General features: G+C 40.7%; 2 long non-coding RNA genes across 2 annotated transcripts in view; both read left to right on the forward strand.

Annotated features, from left to right (window-relative positions):
* Window positions 1–8,873, forward strand: part of LOC103418469 (uncharacterized) — a 28,603-nt gene extending 19,730 nt beyond the window's left edge. The window contains exon 3 of the long non-coding RNA XR_011573664.1: window positions 8,824–8,873. This is a non-coding gene — a long non-coding RNA (uncharacterized lncRNA). The remainder of the gene's footprint in view (window positions 1–8,823) is intronic.
* On the forward strand, window positions 1,842–7,898 carry LOC139190572 (uncharacterized). The gene is made up of 2 exons (XR_011574879.1): window positions 1,842–2,276; window positions 7,658–7,898. It is a non-coding gene; the product is annotated as an uncharacterized lncRNA (long non-coding RNA).
* Window positions 8,874–23,714: the final 14,841 nt, after the last annotated feature.

Raw genomic sequence — 23,714 nt, forward strand, 5'->3', positions numbered from 1 at the left:
TATAAAATGTTGACGTGGCTTAACCGTGACCGTACAAAATGGGAGGGGATGAGGATGACACCCAAACAGAGGGCAGACAATCTGCCTCCCTTGACGTAATAACATGAAAATTATTGATGACTTAAGTGTACGTGAAGCAGCTCTAGTCAATACTCAATTGCAATTTGGCCCATTTTTCTAAAGCGTGTTTGAAGCCGAGTCATTGTTGGAAATCTGCAAGTTCAGTTTCATAATTTCATGCACTTCTACATGATAAGTTTCAAAATTTCTTGCACATCTACAAGATTAATTTCATAATTTTTTGCACTTCTGCAATAGCAGTGTCAAAAGTTTTAGAATTCTGCAAGGTTAGTTTCAAAATTCCTACATTTCTACACAAATTTCAAAATTTATGCATCAAAATAAAACTCAAAACCTCAAATCGAGTACTTTCAAAATACTAAAATCAAAACCAAAGATCAAAAGTTTCAATCATTGTCAAGAAAAAATAAAAAATAAAAGGTTATAGAGGACGGTGTCATTCCACACTACAAGTTTATACAAGTATTGTCCTTTACTAAAAGGCTATTTGAGGACTGAGGATTTAGGGTTTAAGGTTTCGAATGTAGGAGGGCAGTAATCACGGACAACTTCTTCGAAAGAAAGGAGCAAAGATCTAACTTCATCCAGCAAGTGCCTTTCCATACTCAAATCCTCCTCATGACAGGAGTCAGTACGAATTTCACCTAGCCAACCAAATGTCGTAAATAAACTTGTGACTCGTTCATTCACTGATTCATGAGAATGTTTCCTACTATATAAGCAGCAAATTCAAAACCAGGTTGAAAACTAAATTATGAAACAAGGGGCAACTTTTATCTTGAGAAACCATTTGAAAACTTATGTTCTGTCGTATGCAAGAAGGTATTTCCTTTTGTGTTTTAATTCTGCACTTATTTTTATTTTTTCCACATAAATATAATGTGCCTACATTATTTTTCTATGGATTAATTTACCTACTTTAATTATTTTATATACCTACGTTATTTTTTCTTGAATCTTTTCACACTCGACCAAACTTCTCTTGGAATTTTAATTAGATGAAACAATATGAATCTTGAACAAAGCAACGCAAAACGTAATACTGAGAGATTGAATCATTGAAGTGACGTGGATGCTGGGTACTCAACACTCATAGGAAATCAATCCAAGAATGAAAACTCTCTTATCACTTTCTATCCAAAATTTTGGAATTATGTGTGTGTTCCAACGATTATCCGAAGGATTATTCTTCTTTTATTAAATTTATAAGGAAAATTAGCATGGGGCATAAATGTTGAACTGTGAAATCCCGTCTCCGGAATTTCACCATTCATTATGTATCTCGCAATTTAAATTCGTATTTCACGTTTATGTTATTTTTATTACTTAATTTTAATTCCGCAAATTTTGAGCTTAAATCGAATAGTTATCGGGTTTGAATTTTCGTAATTAATCTTTAAGACTCGTTGACCTTTCGAGGTCACAAGTAACGTTTTCGAATAGATCTCGAAACCACGAGCACATAGGCGAAAGCCGTTTGGGAGTCCGGGTTTTAACGATATAGTTACAGACATTTGAAGTTGTTACTAAATTATAGATTTTAAATTTATTTTGAAACTCCCACCTTGTGGGAAAAGGACTAATGAGATAAGAGAGTGAGGGACCAATTAGAAATGGGAGAGAAAAGGAGAACGAATCAGGAAGGAAGGGAAAAAGAAAAAAGAAAAAAAAAGGAGGGACTGGATGCTGCCAGGTGGCAGCGGGAGAGAGAAGAAGATGAGGTTGCGGGAGAGAAAAGGAAGGGAAGAGTGACCAATGGAAGGAGAGAGTAAGGAGGGGAAGGAGAGACCCAAAAATGGGTCATTTTTCACCCGCGAACTACCATTTTTGACCTGGCCATATCTTCTTCATCCGACTTCCGTTTTGGGTAATCTTGGTGTCCATAGAAAGCTCTTGACGAGTCCTACATCCCTGTAGTGTTAGATGTCTATTTTTCCTTTCCATTTTTCTAGGTCGAAGCCACAAAGTGCCTAGGGTTTTCCTGCGAGTTTTCTCATTTTACAGTGATTCCGACAATGATTACCGTCGATCATCACTACCAATAGACTCCTCTCAACCCCTGGACCAAGGCCCAAGCATTGGATGAGGCGTCGAAGTTCGTTTTGGCGATGAATCGAGGAACACCCATTTCTAGGGTCTCCAACGTGTTTGGATGAAATTGAGACACTTCTCGGCCGAATTGGACTTGGCCACAGGTATGAAAATTGATCCCCACACTGAGATATACTTGCCTGTAAAATTTGGTAATTTTTTGAAATTGTTGAATTTTTCGGCGAGTCGGGGCGGCCGACCGCCACCGGCAGCAGTGCGGGCGGCGGTGCTTCGGCCAGTGGGCCGACGATGCCTTTCTAAGTTCAATTAGATGTGCTGGATTTGTATTTGATATTCGTATGACGTGGTTTGATCGTTTGAACCTAATTTCATTATGATACATTACTTGATCAAAATATGAATTGACGATCCGACCGTCGGATCGTGATGAAATTTTAGTATGTTGTTCTAGAGGAATAATGTGGATTTTAGAAGATTACGGATCCAAAATCCATGTGTAGATCTTCTGGATCAAATTACGTAGAGATGTGGACCCCACCGTTGATCTGAAGTTGACTTTTGGTCAATAGGTATTGAATCATTTATTTTACTAAAATTAGTATTGCTAGAGACTCAATGAGGCTTTGCGGACTTGTCTTGGTGAGTGACTTTAATATATGTGATATGGTTTTTACCCTGTTTTCTTATAAGTATCCTTTGTGGATATGACTTGGTTTTGTAAATGTGTTTTCTGTTAAAATGTGATTTTATAATTGGTCATCGATCTATTTTTATTAAATGTGATTTGATTTATGGATTGGAAATATTTGTGAAAAGGTGAATTGAAGTGCATATTGAAATATTTATGAATTGTGTTATAAATATACATTTGAAATGTTGAGAAATGCGAGGGCTAGTAGGGGACCGTTACCCTAGTGTCACGGGGTTAGGTGACACCGAGTCTGCACCATGTAGCAGTGGTACATGGATGGTCTTACTTGGTTAATCCGCAATGGGGGACCATATTATTTATGGATCGCACTTGGTTAATCCGCGATGGGCGATCCTTATGGCCATGTATACTTAGGAGTGATAATGCTTAGTTAATTCACGATGGGTGATCACTGCCTAACAGTTTTATAGGTGTGACTTTGCTTGGTTAATCTGCGATGGGCGATCCTTATGGCCATACATACTTAGGGGTGATCATGCTTGGTTAATCCGCAATGGGTGATCACTACCTAGCAGATTCATGGGAGTGACTCTGCTTGGTTAATCTGCGATTGGGGGTGGGGGGGGGGGCGCGGGGAGGGTCACTACCTACATGGTTACTCAGGGGGTGGCTCTGCTTGGTTAATTTGCCATGGGGGGCCACTTCTTGTTTGGTTACTTATGTAGGCTTCGGCCGAACTGCGTCCCTCTAGCCCTAGTTTTTAATGTACATATGAACAATGGTTTTTGAGAATCTTGGGGGTTTGAATGGGAAAAGCCGTTGGATGTCTGGGTGAGTCCTTCGGAGTTGTTGAGACTTAACTATATTTTCATATTTACAAACTTATATTTGAGGTTTATAAACTGTGATCGATGGTCTTTTCTTTTATTGATTATCACATACTTGTATTATTGTCACTCACCTGAGCTCCGCAACTTATCCAAGTTCCGTTTGGCCGGTGCACCATTCTCATGATGGAGGCACTGATTTTACATATGATAGGTTTGGGTAGATTATGAGACACCACTTGATATTTTGGTTCCATTGAGTGGTCTGGAATCCTTGCTCTTGCTCATTCCCATAAGGTTAGTCTAGAACCCTAGATTCGAGTGAATGAGAATTACCCACAATAGATGATAGGATTTTTACCACCTGCACAAAAGGGTTAAAAACACCTAAAATACTTGCAAGAGAAACAAGGTTATCGTAGTATAATTGGCTCAAGTAAGGTCGTTCTCAACAAGGACTAATTTAAATAGATTGACGTGAAATCAATTCCCAACTAATTAATTAAAACAAAGTCTTTGAAAAAGGTGATTTAACGGCCTAAATTAAGAAAAACGAATTTAATTAAAAAGATTACTTAAAAACCCCAACTGGAAGGAGGAAGAAACAATTTTTACAATTCAAAGTGAGAAAGTACTAGGGTTCTGCCGTCACCCTAACAATCCTATGTAACTCTTCTAAATTACTTATGAACCATACATGCATATCTTGAAGGTTAGGTTTTCCTAGAGTATATCCTACCTGAAACCTCCAACATAGAACATATATCTAACATGCAACTCGTCTGTTGTGTTCAGATCGAATGTGAACATGCAAGACTAATTAAGTTTTATGAAAACCCTTTTGAAAAAACCATATAACCCTTAAAACGTGTCGTCCATCCTAAGAGGTTGCACATATTAACCACAAGAAGCCTTAGTCAATTTTAGGGACAGCCCTCTACCAAAATTGCATCAAATTACTTTTCTAATTATCCTAATGGTCGCGAATCACTAAGAAAAATAGATAGTTTAAAGCACAGTGATTAACAATCCAAAACTTGCATGCATGAATTCATAAGCAAATTAAAAGAGACTACATATTCTTGCTAAGGATCATGGCCTCACCCTAGCAAAATAAAATTAGTTACGCATATTCATAATTAAAATCAACATAATTGTATTAAACTAGAAAAAGAATGAAAACACCTTGTAGAATAAAATTTGAAAATCTCTAAACTTTGTCCCAAATCTTCTCTCCAAAAAATTGCATGCGTTCTCTCTCTAAAAAAAACCCCTAGGTCTGCCAAAAGGCTTATTTATACTACTCTAAATAAAATCCTCCTAATAAAAGGTCTTAGAATAAGACTAGGAAACTAAATAAATTGAAATAAATTAGGAAACCTAATCCTAAATTGGCTTGGTAAATTTGCCCAAAATTCTGCACAGCCACGTTCTGGACCCAAATCAGCTCCAAAACTAGCCCAAAATTTATGAACTTAAACTTTGACTATTCTGAACACTTCTCCAGAAGGTCACGAACCCATCTGAAGTCATCTTAGGCTCCAAAAACACAGTTTAAGCCTAGAAACGTCAATTTCCAACAACGCGCACTGCTCCTTCATTTAATCTCCAAAAAATAACCGCTTGGTAGAAATTGCTGAGATTTTGACACGAACAAGCTAAGGAACATACGAAATCACTCCAAAATTCGTCTGTTTGGTCATGTTTTGCTCCAGAGGAAGTCAAATTTCCTATGTTGAAAATATAAAGCACAATATCAAAATTCTATCAAAATAATTATCAAATTATACTAAGAATAGGGTGAAACATATAATATAATTTTGACTCATCAATAGACCTTGTGAATATAAAATAGATTTACCATGTTATTTCTCATAATCCAAGTAGGAAATTATTTAGAGTTCCTTGTTTAAATTTGTGAAATGATATGTTACTACATTCATTGATTAACATAATTAAATGCTAAGATCATGTATCTTTGATTCATGAATTGATTGATTGATGGGATTGCGGAATGACCTTGGTTATGGTTGTTATTATTATGATTATTTTAGTTGATCAATGTGGCTTGAGAATAATATGTGCTTCGTTGGTTATTAGATATGTTACATGCTGTGGATGGAACTATCATGCTGAAAACATGGAATTTATATGATGGATGGAATGAGAATCTTGAATGGCATGTTGGTTTGTTTTGTAGCCTAAACTTGGTAATGTCATGCATGTCAAGTTCTAATAATTGATTACAGAATGTTATGTATTCCTGTTAGAACGCACTAGAATAAATGTCTAAATTAGTGAACGACGAACTATGAATGACTTGATCCCTAATGAGGGTATGTAGGCAGTCTAATGAGGAGGTTAGATGCAGCCATAAAGTATACGAAAAATTACTATGCGATTCGATTCTCGAGTTGTGATTTGCCATATCCCGGAGGTGGGGTATGTTGAGATACGGGTATTTGGTGAAGTCATGTGTTGATTCTGAATGTATGTCGGGATCGAAGCATGACATGAACGAATAAATTTTCCTCGACTTGGAAAGGGATTGTGACTTTAACACGCTATTTTTCTTCATCTTATGCATCATGTTTATCAAAAGACAAATAATATGACTTCACATAAGGAGAGAATAAGAGTATTTTCCTTTGTAAAAATCAACTTTTGTTTAAGAAGATGTGGATGCTGATTGATGCACCATGTGAATACGAAGAACGACCTTGGAGGGAGATGAGATATTCATTAGAAGCTAGCGAAAAAAAAAAAGTTAATAATGATTTAGTCAAAAAGCAAGAAAGCCTCATTTTCTAAGTGGTAGTCATTAACACGATACTTGATAAGGAGAAAAGTCATAGTATTTTATTTTACTGGGAACGAGGGTGCAAGGTCTCAATTGGAATATGAGATGAAGTTTCTACATAACTATATATGACAAAGAAAGAAGTCTAAGTTTGTAGGTGGTAGGGCTTTTAATTGATGTGAGTTTGTTGAGAAATGAAGATGAGCATGAATACTGACATCGATGCGAGTTAGTGAACACGATGCTTCTCCTTTGGCCTTTTAATATGATAATACCGGAAAACAAGTTGTTACTAATATATGTATATCTGATTGGTGGACTAAGATGTACAGTACGATTTTTGATAGAGTAATGTTATGGAAACTAAATTTGTAGACTAGATTTTGAAAACTAAATGACATGGAATCCTTACTTATGTGCTCATTTCCGATTAGTGACACATCATTTAGTTTGTAAATTTAGTCTACAAATTTAGTCTCCTTAACATTACTTTTTTTGATAACTAGCGAAGATGAACACTCTCATGACAAAATTTATCTAAATAGACCTAAAGGCAAGACTTACGAACTTCATATGCAGTGGGATAAAATCTTAAACTAATTTCCATTTTTATTTTGTAGTTGATAGGGATTTTACCACCTCCAAAGGTAGAGATAAAAACACTTAAAAATACTTGCAAGAGTACAAGGTTATCGTAGTATAGCAGCTCAAGCAAGGTCGTTCTCCACAGAGATTGAATGAATAATTTATGTAAATATCAAATCTTAATTAATTATTTGAAAACAAAGTTTGGAAAAAGGTGATTTTATGACCTAAAATAGTAAAAATGAATTTAATTAAAAATAATTAAATAAATTGGCAAAGTAAAGAGAATAAAAGAAAATAGTTTTGAAAATAAATTTGAGCACTATAGGCCGTTCTGCCATCACCTTAACAATTTTACGTAGTTCTTCCAATTACTTATGAATTACGTAGTTCTTCAAGGTTGTATATAATATAACTACCTATATAATCTTAGCCCGAGACATGTATATATATATATATATATATATATATATATATATATATATATATATATATATATATATACATGTCCTGAGAAATATGAACAATTAAAGGGTTTTCTATTCAAATTTACATGGGTTTTGTTTGCAGCCTCGGATCATACATGTGCATTTAATTTGGTTTTGTTTTCAGTTTCAAGAGACCCTGACATTTTTCCTTTTATGGGCCTTTTCTTTGCAGACTCGGACGCCCTTTGTGCTCAAGGTAGGGGCGGAGCCACCAAGGGACTAGGATAGTCCCTGGCCCATCCTGACTTCATCTGAGGCATGAACCTCATGGAAGAAGATGAAGCAAATGACGTCGTTAAACTGTTTTGATTTTAAATCTTTTCGGCTGTCTAATGCAACGATAAGTTTGGCAGGGGAGTTTTAAAAGAGATGTGCAATTTTAAATGGAAAAAGCAACCCCACTTCTGGTTCGATTCTCTCACCTAACAGTAATATACACCCTATAATTTTCTAAAGCAACCCACCTTCTTTATTTGCAGACCTCTCCCCCTTTTCCTTCTTTTTCTACTTCTTTGTATTTTCTTTAGCCTTCCACAACCTACCTCTTACTTGGTTGTTTGGGTTTTTACATTTTTTTCTTCTTAGTATTGAATTTAAGAGAATTTTTTCAATTTTATGAGGATTACACAAATTGCATATGTCAACATGTTATGAATTCAACTTTTTACACACACTTATATATATATATATATATATATATATATATATATACACACACATATTTGTGAAATACCCCTCCTCATTCAGAATTTTGGCTCCGCCACTGGCTCAAGGAAAACAATTTCAACTTTTTACTTCTAAAGTGTTGCTCTTATTTAGCAGCAGGTATTCCGTTGTATACAATAATATGTTTTGTGTTATGCTAGGAACCCTGTTTCCTTCTTTTGTCTCTCTGTGCACTCAAAAAACAAGCCACCCTAATTCAAGCTTTCTACCTTCAGATTTCCACATTTTGACTTGCTTTTTTTTTTCTTTGTTTTGTTTAAAGAACTTAGTACTTTTGATTTCAGTAGCAAAATAATTTGAACAGGATGAGACAGAGAGAAATAAAGCATCTATTTGATCTCTGTACTTTCTCTTATTCTTATGTGTCGTTAAGGTCGCATATCTGAATTTTAACCTATCATCATGTAAGTATTATAGTGTGTTTGGGAAGCGGGAGTGTGTGAAATGTGTTGGTGCTGATGATAGTGTCGAATTTTATGTGTCGTTAAGGTCGCATATCTGAATTTTAACCTATCATCATGTAAGTATTATAATGTGTTTGGGAAGCGGGAGTGTGTGAAATGTGTTGGTACTGATGATAGTGTCGAATTTGGGGACACTTCCAGCTAGCAGAGTAGGTAACAGAGAGCTTTTTCCAACTCAAATTTAATGATTCAAGCTGCTTAAGACTTGCCTAACATTTCCAAGTTGGGGGGGGGTAGGAATTTATGGGTTTGAATTTTTGTCAAGTATGTGATTCTTGCAAAAGAGTTGTAAATTTGTGTAAGTAGAGTTGTAAACCCTACCATTGAACACTTAATATAGTTGTACACTTATATACAATTTTTTACATGCTTGGTACGGTTTTAAACACCCACAACATCACGCAGGCACACTTTTGCTAGTATTTTACTAAACTAGTGCACTCAAATGTCCGTAGCTAAATATATTATAATGAATTAGTGGAATATAAGAAAATATGGAAAAACATAAGTGTACCAAAAAGTCCATACCTAAACATGGTATACTAAATTAGTGTACCATTATATCTGTACCTAAATATATTATACTAAACTAGTATACCGAAATATTCATACCTAAACATATTATATTAAACTAGTGTACTGAGATGTCTGTACCTAAATACATTTTAATAAATTAATGGCACATAAGAAAATATGCAAAAACATAGGTGTGCCGAAAAGCCTCTACCAGAATATTTTCTTATATAAGATACTTACAATAAATTGGTGATGCAAAATGTCAACTGTTTGTACCATACTTGACCAATCCCGAAACTACTGAGCACCGGTCAACGTTATACCGTCAAGGACCCAGAAGAGCTTCCCTTCAACCAGGAGGCCAATCACAATGCGACACGTGTCGACATCAGAAGCCAATCACAGCTCGACACGTGTCAACATCAGAAGCCAATTACAACACGACACGTGTCAATGTTAGAACAAAACTAGAAACTCTCTTCTATAAATAGGGATCATTCTCCCACAATAATCTCTAATGTCATTTTGTACTAAACTATTCACTAGAACTCACAAAATGAGAGCTTGAACCTATGTATTTGTGTAAACCCTTCACAATTAATGAGAACTCCTCTACTCCGTGGACATAGCCGATCTGGGTGAACCACGTACATCTTGTGTTTGCTTCCCTGTCCCTATTCATTTACGTACTTATCTTCACTAGTGATCGAAGCAACCAAGCGAAGGTCACAAACCTGACACTTTCTGTTGTACCAAAGTCCTCGCTGATTTTGTGCATCAACATTTGGCGCCGTCTGTGGGAAACGACACTTATTCCCACTCTCTTCAGCTTTGTCAAGCTGGTTTCCACTGCTCGTACACTCTCTTTTGGCCAAGCATCTCTCTCCGACATGGGGAGCGAAAGAAGCCATAGCACACAGAATGACACCCCCATTGGACCTAGTATGAAGCAACGAAAGCAGGAAGGAAATAGAGTTACTCTTCAAGCTAAAGTTGATGAGTTAGAAGCTCAGAACAACAAGATAGTGATGAGGAACGAGGTTCTCCAGGAGCAGTATGAAAAACGTTTTGAGATGCTTCACGAGGCTAGGCATGCTCAAGCACACAAGCTTGTCGCCCCTGCTGAGGTCAACAATCATCTGAATGCCCCCCAACACGAAGGGTCACCGATATCCAACACGGACATCCCTGATAAGGATCGAGCTACACATCAATGTGATAATCAACATGAGACTTCTCTCAACCCAGCTGCTTCAACCCGAAGCAGAAGGAGTAGAGGAAAGCACCTCCTCACAAAAGGAGTGGAAGGATCAAAAGCCGTCTATCGCGATTGTCGAGACTTCCTAAAGCAACGTCGAGAGAATCCCATCCACATAAGCTCGAAGATCAATGACCCAAGAGTTTCTGAAAGACTCGGTCCTCTCCCACGACCCAGGCCAGCAGTTAATCTAGGGAATGGGCAACAAGTCCCAGAAGAACATGAAGGTACAGGGGACTCGGAAATGTTCCGACATACTCACTCTAGGAGTCAGTGTGATGAGTCCAAGGAAAAATCACGTTATCTTGATCAAACTTTCCTACTTACAAGAGGCGATGGGGACTTACGGAAGAAACCTTCAGTGGTGCACGACTCCACTCAGGACCCCCTTGTCCTACAGCTCCTGGAGGAAGTAAACAAGTTGAAGGCTGAACGTCAAGCCGAGATACCTGACTGGAACCAACCCAGGCCTGGGCCCCTCACAAGAAGGATCCTCAACACCCCCCTCCAAGCAAAGACAAAGCAGAAGCTTGGCTTACAACTCTATACTGGAAAGGAAGACCCGATTGAACACCTTAACCTCTTTGAGTCCACCATGGTATACCGGAGACACACCGACGAAGAACGGTGCCTTCTCTTCCCCTCCACCCTCTCTGGCTGAGCTTTAAATTGGTATTGCCGTCTTCCGCCTGAGACAGTAGACTCATTTGAAGAGTTGAGGAAGCTGTTTGTCTCTCAACACATCTTCCAGACCGATCGCTTGCATTCCGCAGATGACTTGTACACTATTCGCCAGAAGCCAGATGAGTCATTACGAAAGTATGCTGGCCGCTTCAGCCATGAGTATTCTCGTTGCGCTGAGGCAGATGACAAGACTGCCCTCAAGGCCTTCACGACAGGCTTACGTGACTGTTTCTTCAAGTACATGATCAATGCCAACACTTGGAAGACTTACTCTGAGGTGATGACACAAGCTTACAACCATGCCTCAGCCGAGGCAAGGACATATCAAGGGAAACCCCTTACAGTAACCCCTTATCAGCAAGTAGGGAGTGGAGGCCAGATCCAACCAAATGAGAAGACCTCAACCTTCCAAACGGTAGCAGCACACCCCCTGCCTCATTTAATGCTTCGCCAAGTCAGCAGACATATCAATCCCAGGGCAAAAGGAAAGATTTCCATCCTCACCAATCTCATTTTAATAAAAAGAATAAGGGGCACTATCGCGATAACTCAGGATATCGTCACAATAACGCCCGTCCCCAAGCAGTCAATGCAGTGGGCCAATCACGTGTCAAGACAGGCCCTACCCTCGGTATGAGACATACACACCTTTGAACGCTACATGCGCGGCCATCTACCCCAGTATAGCTCATTTGATACCAAAGCCAAAGCCAAGACAGCCAGATTACAAGTCCACGAAAAACACGGGCATGTTTTGCTGCTACCACGAGTATAATGGCCATGATGGCGAGAAGTGCGTCATCCTCCGTGATCATATTGAAGCTTTGGCACGTGAAGGAAAAATTGATCAGTTCCTCCTTCACCCTCCAAAGGATAACCGTAACCAACGCCAGGTGAATGTGATATATTCTATAAGCGGCGGCATACCTATGTCTGAATCTTCCAATAGGGCCATGAAAAACAGTGAACAAACTTTGAGACCTGGCCATCAAGTGTTTCACGTGGAAGACATCAGGGGAGGCAAGTATCAAAAGCCTAACTGGGATCCAATATGTTTCTACCCTGAGGAAGAAAGAGGTATCATCTACCCTCACAACGACCCGCTGATCGTGGAGGCTCACATAGCAAATTTTGATGTGAAACGAATCCTGATAGACACAGGTGCTTCAGTCAATATCATGTTTGCTGAAGCTTTCAAGGCACTTAATGTAGCTGAACACTTGCTCGATCGCTCGATTTCTCCTCTGATAAGCTTCTCTGGCGATATCGTGCAACCTTTAGGGAGTATACACTTACCCTTCACCATTGGTACAGGCCCCTACACAGCTATTATTACCACTAACTTCCTAGTGGTCAATTGCCCGACGGCATACAATGTCATCTTTGGGCGCACAGGCATCAATGATCTCAAGGCCATGGTATCCATACATATGTTGTTGATGAAGTTTCCAACCCCTTTCGGCAATGGATACATCAGGGGAGATCAACTTAGTGCTCGATCATGTTACAACACTTCAGTTAAGCAACAACACCTGCCTGTCCCCAAGGAGACCCTCTCTATACATAACCAGGTAGTAAAGACCAGTCCAGATGAAGCCAACTTGAATCTTCATGATGGCAACAGTCAACCCGACGACCCTCGAGATGACTCATTCACCCAGCAAGCACAACCCGCTGAAGAGTTAGAGAATGTCTCTATCTCCAAAGACCATCCAAATCGCATGGTGAAGATTGGCACCACTTTGTCACCACCCCTTCGGTTGTCGCTGATCTCTTTTTTGTAAGAGAACACCGAGGTCTTCGCTTGGTCATATAAAGATATGCCGGGCATCTCTCCCGATATCATCTGTCACCACTTGAGTATTGATCTCAAGACCAAACCAGTAAAACAGAAGCGAAGATCTTATGATGTTGAACGATACGAGGCGATGAAAGCAGAAGTTGAAAAACTCAAGGACATAGGCTTCGTCCGTGAAGTCAATTACCCAACATGGGTAGCAAATGTTGTCCTTATTAAGAAAAATCCGACCAAGGAAAGTCTCTTGCTTCAGAAGGTCTTGTGGAGAATGTGTGTCGACTACACCGACCTAAACAAAGGATGCCCGAAGGATAGTTTCCCCCTTCCTCTCATTGATAGACTTATAGACTCTACGGCAGGGTGTGAGCTCTTGAGCTTCATGGACGCTTATTCAGGATACAACCAAATCCTCATGAACCCCTCAGACCAAGAACACACAGCCTTCACTACTGACAGGGGACTATATTGCTACAAAGTCATGCCTTTCGGCCTAAAGAATGCAGGAGCAACTTATCAGAGACTGGTCAATTCAATGTTCGCCGAACAGATTGGGAAGAGCATGGAAGTTTACGTTGATGATATGTTAGTCAAGAGCAAACATGCTGACCAACACATCACCAACCTATCTGAAACTTTCACCATTCTAAAGAGGTATCGAATGAGGTTGAACCCCAACAAATGTGCCTTCGGCGTGGGCTCTGGCAAATTCTTAAGCTTCATGATTAGCCAACGAGGCATTGAAGCTAACCCCGAAAAGATCAAAGCAATCCTCGACATGAAAGAGCCAGTAACTTCAAAAGACATCCAAAGCCTTACTGGCAAGGTGGCAGCCTTAACCAGATTCATCTCTAAGGCCACAGACAGATGTGCTCCTTTCTTCAAAACATTCAAGGGAAATAAGAAATACATTACATGGACGGAGGAATGTGCCAAGGCATTCAGGAACCTCAAAGAGTACATGAGTAAAGCCCATCTGCTCTCCAAACCAGAAGTTGGTGATACTCTCATTATCTATCTATCAGTTTCGGCTTCAGCAGTCAGTTCTGTTCTTATTCGAAAGGACAGTGGTGTCGAACGGCCCGTCTACTATGCTAGCAAGGCCCTACAAGATGCGGAGACACGATACTCCAACATTGAGAAATTAGCTCTAGCATTGGTCATGTCTGCTCGAAAACTTTGCCCTTATTTCCAAGCACACGCCATCATCGTGCTTACCAATCACCCTCTTCGACAGATACTCCAGAGTCCTGACACGTCTGGGTGAATGATTAAATGGGCGATAGCATTGGGTGAGTTTGACATCTCCTACCAACCAAAACCAGCCGAAAAAGGGCAAGCAGTAGCAGATTTCATCGCCGACTTCACATATCCTGTTGACATTGCTTCTACACCTGAAGCAGTAGCTTCATTACCATCGGAAACTCAGAAGATAGAATCAACAACCCCATCATGGAGTCTGTATGTTGATGGCTCATCCAACCAACAGGGCTGCGGAGCAGGATTAGTCCTCACTACCCCGGACAAAGTGGCGATAGAATACGCTTTTCGTTTCAAATTCAAGGCATCGAACAATGAGGCCGAATACGAAGCCCTTCTAGCAGGCTTACGTTTGGCCAAGCACCTTGGGGTTAAACAAATTGATATCTTCAGTGACTCCCAATTAGTGGTCAACCAAGTCACGAACAACTTTGATGCTAAGGATAGCTCCATGGCAGCATATCTTGCGCAAACACGACTTTTGCTCAAGCACTTCCACTACCAGATCACCCAAGTTCCTCGAGCGGCAAACAGTCATGCAGACGCTTTAGCTCGCCTCGCCTCGGCAGTGGAAGACAAGATTGGGAGAAAAATTCATGTCGAATTGTTGGCAGCACCAAGCACCATGGTCGCGGAGGTGTGCAATTTACAACAATGAGATAGTTGGATCACCCCAATTTATAAATTCCTTGCCCATGGCACCCTTCCAAATGACAAAGTCCAAGCTAAGCAGATTCGATACAAGTCTGCCCGCTACCTGATCATTAATGACTAACTCTACAAGCGCGGTTTTACCCTGCCATACCTAAGATGCCTTACACCTGCGGAGGCGGAAATTGTCCTTCGGGAAATACATGAAGGAGTCTGCGGAGATCATGCTGGGTCTCGGTCCCTAGCACACAAGACTTTTCGCCAAGGATACTATTGGCCAACACTCCACCAAGATGCCATCAGAATATCTCGCTCATGTGATAAGTGTCAACGCTACACAACTATCCCTCACTCCCCTCCCGAGCCGCTTACTCCTATGATCAACCCTTGGCCCTTCGCCCAATGGGGACTTGATTTGATCGGCCCAATGCCTGTAGGGAAGGGCAAAGTCCGCTATGCAATCGTTGCAGTTGACTACTTCACAAAGTGGGCTGAAGTAGAACCCTTGGCAACCATTACTGAGGGAAAAATAGAAGACTTCGTATGGAAGAACATCCTCTGCAGATTCGGCATTCCCAATGCGATAGTCACGGACAATGGGCGGCAGTTCGACAACAAGAAGTTCAAGATGTTTTGCTCTAAGTTCAACATCAACTTATGTTTTGCCTCTCCAGCCCATCCCCAGTCTAATGGACAAGTCGAGGCCGTTAACAAAATAATCAAGCGCATTCTGAAAACTAGCTTGGACAAAGCTAAAGGTTGTTGGCCAGAATTCGTACCCCAAGTTCTTTGGTCATACCGCACTTCATATCGGACTTCCACAGGAGAAACTCCATTCTCACTTGCTTTTGGTACAGAAGCAGTTGTCCTGGTTGAGCTTGAGCAAGCAACATACCGAATCCAGAATTACATGCAGAGTGAGAACGACAAACAACTCACCCTCAACCTGGATCTAGTCGAGGAACACAGAAATCAGGCTCACCTGAGGAATGTCGCCTACAAGCAGCGCATTTCCAACTACTACGACTCAAGGGTCAAACCTCGCTCTTTCAAAGTGGGAGACTGGGTACTGAAGAAAAGATTACTATGTGATAGGGTCCCGAGTGAAGGAACACTCAGTCCTAACTGGGACGGACCGTTCGAGGTCGTCGGCATCAGCCGCCCTGGCTCCTACAAGCTCAGAAACTCCGACGGCAAGACCCTTGGCCATCCATGGAATGCTGACCACTTGAAGTACTATTACAAATAGACTCACATTGTACAAGTGTTAAGCTACAGCCGTTCGGCATCCTATGTAACAAAGACCATTTGGTATGAATTCAATAAAGAGGTGATTTAGCCAACTCGGCCCTAAACTCTTTTACATTCTGAGCAATGAAACACTCAAGTGTTGAAGCTTCAACGCAAATGTTTCCAATACAAAATCAAATCTAAGTATGTGTCAACAAGACTATACAAAGGATCTATGCAAACATAGTCAAACATTCATCAATGATAGGGCAAACACTTGAAGCTTGATAATGCAAACACTTGAAGCTTGACAATACAAACACTTGCTTGATAATGCAAACACTCATAAACATACAAAACAAAAAAAACTCTCAGGCTTATAACATGGCACATGCCATACAAACAACAAACTAGTGTAGGTAGAGTACATGCAGAAAGTGAAAGCACTTCTAGTCATCCTCATCTGAGGTTGAACCCCTGATCATATCACTATGAGTCATACCGCCATTTTCTGCATTTCCAAACTCATCATCACCCTGATGACTCTGCTCATCAGCACTAGCCTCATCACCAGACTCATCTGCACTGCTAGAATAAACGGCAAGGTTGAAGGTTTCACCTTTTCGATGATGCTCATCTATTTCTTCACGATATTTTCGAAGAACGCTTCCATCATCATAACGATCAAGGACAGCCATCCATTTCCTTTTTTCAAAGTGAACTTCCCGGGTACAGCGAGGTCTAAGGACATGGAGAAAGGCCGGGGAACCCAAGAACTCCTTCACAGCAGCTTCCTTCTCAGTCGGGATACTACTCTTCAGCTCAGAAACCTCAACCAAGGCACTATCCAACTCCCCTTTAACCTTGGAAACCTCGAGCAAAGTTGTCTCCAACTGTTTCTTAGTCGCCTCCAACTGTACTTTGAGTCTCAAGTTCTCACCATTCCGCCTCTTCAAACTCTCAAAATGTTGATCCCTGACTTCAATGGCCTTAGCCAAAGCTTTGCTCGTCTTCCTGGCATCATTCACAAGCTGCTTATTCTCTTTCAGTTTCACCTTGCACCGCTCAGCCTCTCGCAGTCTGTCGTGATACTCAGTCATGACCTGCATGACAAGACGATCATCGCTACCAAAATAATGCTAATAAAGAGGAGAAAACAAGGAAATGACAAAGTAACACTCACATATGAAGACAGCTTCAACATCCGGTCACAATCCGATTCATCTTTAGCTAAAGGCTCTCCGAGCTCATCGAAAGTGAATCGACGCCCTGCCAGGCAATTGTTGATATACCCAAAGTCCTTTGGTCGCATGGCAACCTTCAAATCCTTCCAAGGGACACTGCCAACCTCTTCTTTATCTTTACCCTTGCTGCTAGAACTAGGATCACCTTTCTGCCCAATGTGCTCCCTAACTGGAGGAAAGATAGGATTGATAGTAGGAAGATGAGGCAACAATCGCCTATCTTCCCCGGCAACTATGGCAGCAGCACATCCAATGGCCTCAGCTTCAGCTTTCTTCGAGGCAGCAACCTTGAGGACTTCTTCTCGAGACTTAGTTTTAATGATTGGTCTCACTCGGTGCTTGCGAGCTTCCTTGTGAAACAGGATGTCTTCTGAAGGAACTAACATGGGCATTCTCCTTTTCTTGGTGCTAGTCTCCACTTTCTTGCCCACCTTCTCCACTGAACAAGGAAAATCAAAGTAAGGAATACCACATTATATATCTATATAAAAAAAAAAAGGGAAGAACAAGGATCAAGTGAGGATACAACTTACTCGCTCGTCTCTGGCACTCGGAAACTAAGGGCTGGAAACCGTACTTTCGAAACAAGGGTCGTAGCTTACCCAAGTGTCTATCTTCTTTAGGCACCCTCAGCACTTTCTCTACATCAGCTAGCTCCTGTCCGGAGAGTTTGATGGTGCCTCGTGTCACTGCATGAAGAAAAATCTTAGAAGCAAGAGAAAATCACAACAATAGCAAATAATGAGAAAATGGATACATTACAACCTACAGTCTGGAAGTGAGTAGGAACACGTCGCTCAGGCGTGACACCCTTAGCATGCTCCCAATCATTATAAAGAAAGCACCAACGTTTCTTCCATGTGCAGTACGCCTTTCTCTTATCAAAGACAACACGCTCTCTCTCACTCCGACATGCACATTCAGCATAACCAGTACATGCTTTCACCGGGCGCATCTTATAACAGTAGCGCCACTGATGGAAGGAAGGTTCACCTAATCCACACTCCATCCATATAATATAAAACCCGATCAAGGTATCCCAGAAACCGGGGTTGAGTTGCCCCGGTGCATAACCAATAAAAGACAGCATCCGTTGCAACCACGGATGCAAAGGTAAATTTACCCCCAAGGTCACTAATGTCTGGGTATAGAACATAACATGACCCGTGGGCGGCTCAGAAGGCAATTCTTCACAACGCACCAAACGTATTCCTACACTACGGGGGATACTACATGATCGCCTTAGGGCCTCAAGCTGCTTTTCGATATCTAACAAGTTATTTTCTAAATGGTCCGCTGTGAACTCAGAGCGAAATATGGGTATGGCGTCACAAACAACCCCCTCACCCACTAGCATGGAGGAAGAACCAATATTGGCTAAGGTTTGACAATTGTGAGGATCAGAACGAAATATGGGTATGGCGTCACAAACAACCCCCTCACCCACTAGCATGGAGGAAGAACCAATATTGGCTAAGGCTTGACAATTATGAGGATCATCCAACGTTTCTTTCATACCAGACTCTAACAAAGGCCATGAAGACCCTGACATGGCAGGCTCAAACCTAGAGCTAGAGCTAGGGGAGCCCTCATCACTAAGACTTCCAGACTCCGACATCTACAACAAACAGAAACAAACTCTATCACTACATGAAGGATCAAAACATAAGGAAGCTCATAGGGCATGCAGAAAAGCTCAACCAGTTCCTTATGTTCTTAACAGAATACATGAACACTCAAACAATTCAACAAGAATGAAAACATCCGATCTAGTGGAGAAGACTACCAACCTGAAGATGGTGCAGCAAAGCAATGTCAGAATCCCTCTCAAGTAAAGAGCACTATGTCTTCAAAAATCACTACAAGATGAGCAAATGAAGGTAAGGTAAAGAATGGAAACTTATCCTTCTTATATATAGTTAAACATGGCTATTGATATTCAAAATTCAAATTCAAACCGTGAGAAAGCCCCACATGGAAAATCTTCAAACTTCTAACACTAGGGAGTTTCAAATTTCAAACGTTTCAGTTCCCCCCTTCAAAAAAAAAAAAAAATTCCAAAAAAATTCCAAAAAAAAAAAAAAAAAATCTGAAGGGGGAACACGGTAGCTACATCAATGGAGGACAAAAATCAATCTCAAAAGCTTCGCACTATCTTCATCAAGATAGTGTGAAGCAAAATCAATTTATGGTGCCAACAAAAGCTTCATCAATGGAGGACACATATCAATCTCAAAAGCTTCGCACTATCTTCATCAAGATAGTGTGAAGCAAAATCAATTTATGGTGCCAACAAAAGCTTCATCAATGGAGGACACATATCAATCTCAAAAGCTTCGCACTATCTTCATCAAGATAGTGTGAAGCAAAATCAATTTATGGTGCCAACAAAAGCTTCATCAATGGAGGACAAATATCAATCTCAAAAGCTTCGCACTATCTTCATCAAGATAGTGTGAAGCAAAATCAATTTATGGTGCCAACAAAAGCTTCATCAATGGAGGACAACTATCAATCTCAAAAGCTTCGCACTATCTTCATCAAGATAGTGTGAAGCAAAATCAATTTATGGTGCCAACAAAAGCTTCATCAATGGAGGACAAATATCAATCTCAAAAGCTTCGCACTATCTTCATCAAGATAGTGTGAAGCAAAATCAATTTATGGTGCCAACAAAAGCTTCACCTATAAAGCTTCAACACCAAAGCTTCACCTATAAAGCTTCAACCCCAAAGCTTCACCTATAAAGCTTCAACCCCAAAGCTTCACCTATAAAGCTTCAACACCAAAGCTTCACCTATAAAGCTTCAAACACAAAGCTTCACCTATAAAGCTTCAACACCAAAGCTTCACCTATCAAGCTTCAACCCCAATGCTTCATCTACAATACAAAATTTCAACACCAAAACATATAAAAGCTTCGCACACTCTTCATCAAGATAGTGCGAAGCTAATTCAAGTTTTGTATCCTAAAAATAGCTTCAACTAGTCACGCTATATACCCAAGCAAAAATCTATAGTCAATAAACCTTACCTATTAAACTATTTCCCAAACACAAAACCTTGTGACAAATAAACAAATTTTGTTCACAAAACCAAGATTCCCTTGAACCTGTACAAAAACACGGGTCAACACAAACATTTGTTTTGTTCTACACCCACAACATCCCTGTCATAACCAAACAAGCAATTATGTATATGTTTCCAAACATATTATAATAAATCAAACAACAAGCCAAAATCCCAAGTTTAACTAGAAATCCAACCCAAGCAACCTCTTTCCCTCTCTTCCTCTTCCGCTTCCTTTCATCTATCAAATTTCTGCAACCTTTGCTCTTCTCCAGTGGAGCTGAATTTTGGACACCCTATAGTTCTTGAGCAGATGAACAACTTTCAAGAAGGAATCGTTTCTGTTTGAGCGACGGAAATTAAAGTGTTGAGGCTCCAAACACGACAGTCGGATTCCCGCAAATTTAAAGACTGCTGTGATGTTTCGAAGATCTGGAAATATTTAACCGTTAGTTCATTCTGAATTGTTGATATGTCATGAAAGAGATGATAAGGAACAACTTCGATGAAGAAAGTATGTTGATCTGAACAAGAGAAAATGGAGTTTCGAAGCTCACAACAAGTCTGACAGGTTGACAGAAAAATGATGAACAGTCACTCATCATACCTGAATTTCTGGATTTTTACTGCTCCGATGGATCTCAAATTTGGATATGTTGTAGCTGACAAGGTGAGGAACAACTTTGATGAAGAAAGTATGTTGAGCTGAACAAGAAAAAATGGAGTTTAGAAGCTCACAACAAGTCTGACGGGTTAACAGAAAATTGATGAACAGTTACTCATCATACCTGAATTTCTGGAGTTGTATTACTCCGAGGGATCTCAAATTTGGATATGTTGTAGTTCACAAGATAAGGAACAACTTTCATGAAGACGACTTTGCGATCTGAGCTATAGAGAATGGTGTTATATTGCATCCACTCAGGCTGATTAGTGGAAACGAAAAGCAATTCCACCAAAGAAAAGATGAAAAAGAGAGAAAAGCTACTAATTGCACTTGATCTTGTCTAGTCAATAGCATGCAGCATCAAACACACAAAAGTTGGAAATATTTTTAGATAAGGCATATACGAATGTGTGACATCGAAACAATGATTCGTTACTTTGACAAATTAGTAACAAGCGAGACACCTCATTCGGCAACTCTCTTCGCCTGCAGACTTGGGGGACTCCCACCATATGCTACTGCACCTTGATACTCGGCAGTCTCACAACCACTCAGTGACTTGGATTTTTCAAGTCTCCAACCGAGAAGTTTTCCTCACTCGGGAAATTAAGGGAACACTACCTCAAACTACATGCTTCACTCACAAAGCTTCAACAATACAAGTTTCAACAAAAGAAAAAATTCAAAGAACTTTCCGAAGAAGGCTTTGGTGTATTTAACACAATATGTTGAAATGAAGCAAAACTTATTTATTAATATTTTCGATAAGCCACAAATATGTACATATACATGAGTCAAAATAAACAAACAAAAGGGAGCCTTCACAAAGGTTGCTTAGGGGAAGTCTCAGCAGTCGGTAGAGCCCCAGAAAGAGAAAGCACCGGAGGGTTTATCCGGAGCCTCAGTACTGGACAGAACCCCAGAAGGAGGAGGCATTGGAGGTTGATCATTTGGAGCTTCATTATGCGGTACAGCCCCAGAAGACGAAGGCAATAAATGCCTTTGGAACAAACCCACAAACCTTTTATGATCAAGTAAAGCCTGACCATCAGATTCCTGCATCTGGTCAAGTTTCCTCTTCATGTTTGTAGCATAGTCATGCGCGAGCTTGTGCAACTGTTTATTCTCATCTTTGAGCCCTCTAATCTCCTGTTTGAGACTTATCACTTCAGCAGCCAATGATTCAACTTGGCGGGTTCTAGCAAATAGGCGTTGGGCCATATTAGACACAGAAGCTGCACACTGAACACTAAGAGCCAGAGAATCCTTAACAGCCAACTCATCAGACCGTTTGGAAAGTAGTCTGTTATCTCTGGGAGTGAGAAGGTTCCTGGCCACCACCGCAGCAGTCATATCATTCTTCATCACAGAATCCCCAACGGTAAGAGGACCAGTAGAAGATATGAAGGATGGACGCCATATGTTGTCTGGAGAAGGCGTGGCTGCCTCTTCTCCAAGGTTCAAGTCAAAACGACGGTCGGAGGGGCCAGACATTTTCAAAGGTGTTGAAGAGAGAAGAGGTCAGACAAATCAAGATCTTAGAAGTGCAAGAAGGGAGCTTCTACTGGTGGAGATTCAGGTGTGCTGTGGAACTTAATGCCAGCCTCTATAAAAATCTGCCCTCGACGGAGCTTCAGAAATCGAAGAGGCGTTTGCTTTCTCAAAAGCTGGGCTGCTCAGAGACCACGAGGGCTGATCTCAAAAATCGAAGAGGCGCTTCCTTTCTCAAAAGCTGGGCTGCTCAGAGACCACGATGGCCGATCTCAGAAATCGAAGAAGCACCTGCTTTTTCAGCCTCATCAGCACCTGTCACATGCACACTCAGCTTTGCGGAAATTACGGGCAATCTGTCGAAGATTTCTGGTGAAATAGAAAGCACGTGAATCTTACTGTTCAATCACCACTCTCCACACGCACCATCAACTCCTCGGGTACCACATATAACTTTGCCAAAGATCTCTGACAAAGTTTAGGCACGAGAATTTCGAAGTTCCAGCTACCCTACTATTACCCACAAGGGTAAAGGAACAGCACCACTGCTTGACAACTGGAAAGTCCCTATGTGTGTCGACCTCCGTGTTCTGCGGCAAGACAGGCTGGCAAGAACGTCCAACCTTTACTCACATTCGAGAAAAGACTCCCAACATAATTACTTTCTCAAAAACCGAAACAGCACCGCTTTCTGAATCTCGAGAGCCAGATCCTCGACGGGATTGCTTGTTCGAAAACCGAAGAGGCACAGCTCTCAGAACTTCGAGAGCCAGATTTCCTTAGATAAAGCTTGTCTGTAATCTTCACACGTAACATCAGCTTTCCAGATACCACATACCACTTTTTCAAAGTGCTCTGACAAAGTTAAAACACGTGAAGCTGGCAGCTCCCACTACATTGTTGTGACCAAGAAAGGTAAAAGAATAGCATTACTACTTGTTATTGGGAAATCCCTATATACATCGACCTCCCTCCTCAACGGACAGGCAAACCTGCAAAAATGCTCAACCCTTTCTCGCATTCGAGAATGCACCCTCAACATAACCTCTCGAAATACTCAGCTTTATTTCCCCCCGATAATACCTCAGCAAATAAGCCACACCAAGAACAAGAGTATCTCATATCATCAGGGTCGAAAGCAAGAGTATCCCATATCATGCTTTCTCCCTGTCCT

Source organism: Malus domestica, chromosome 02 (genome assembly GCF_042453785.1).
Source record: "Malus domestica chromosome 02, GDT2T_hap1".
Classification (NCBI taxonomy): domain Eukaryota; kingdom Viridiplantae; phylum Streptophyta; class Magnoliopsida; order Rosales; family Rosaceae; genus Malus; species Malus domestica.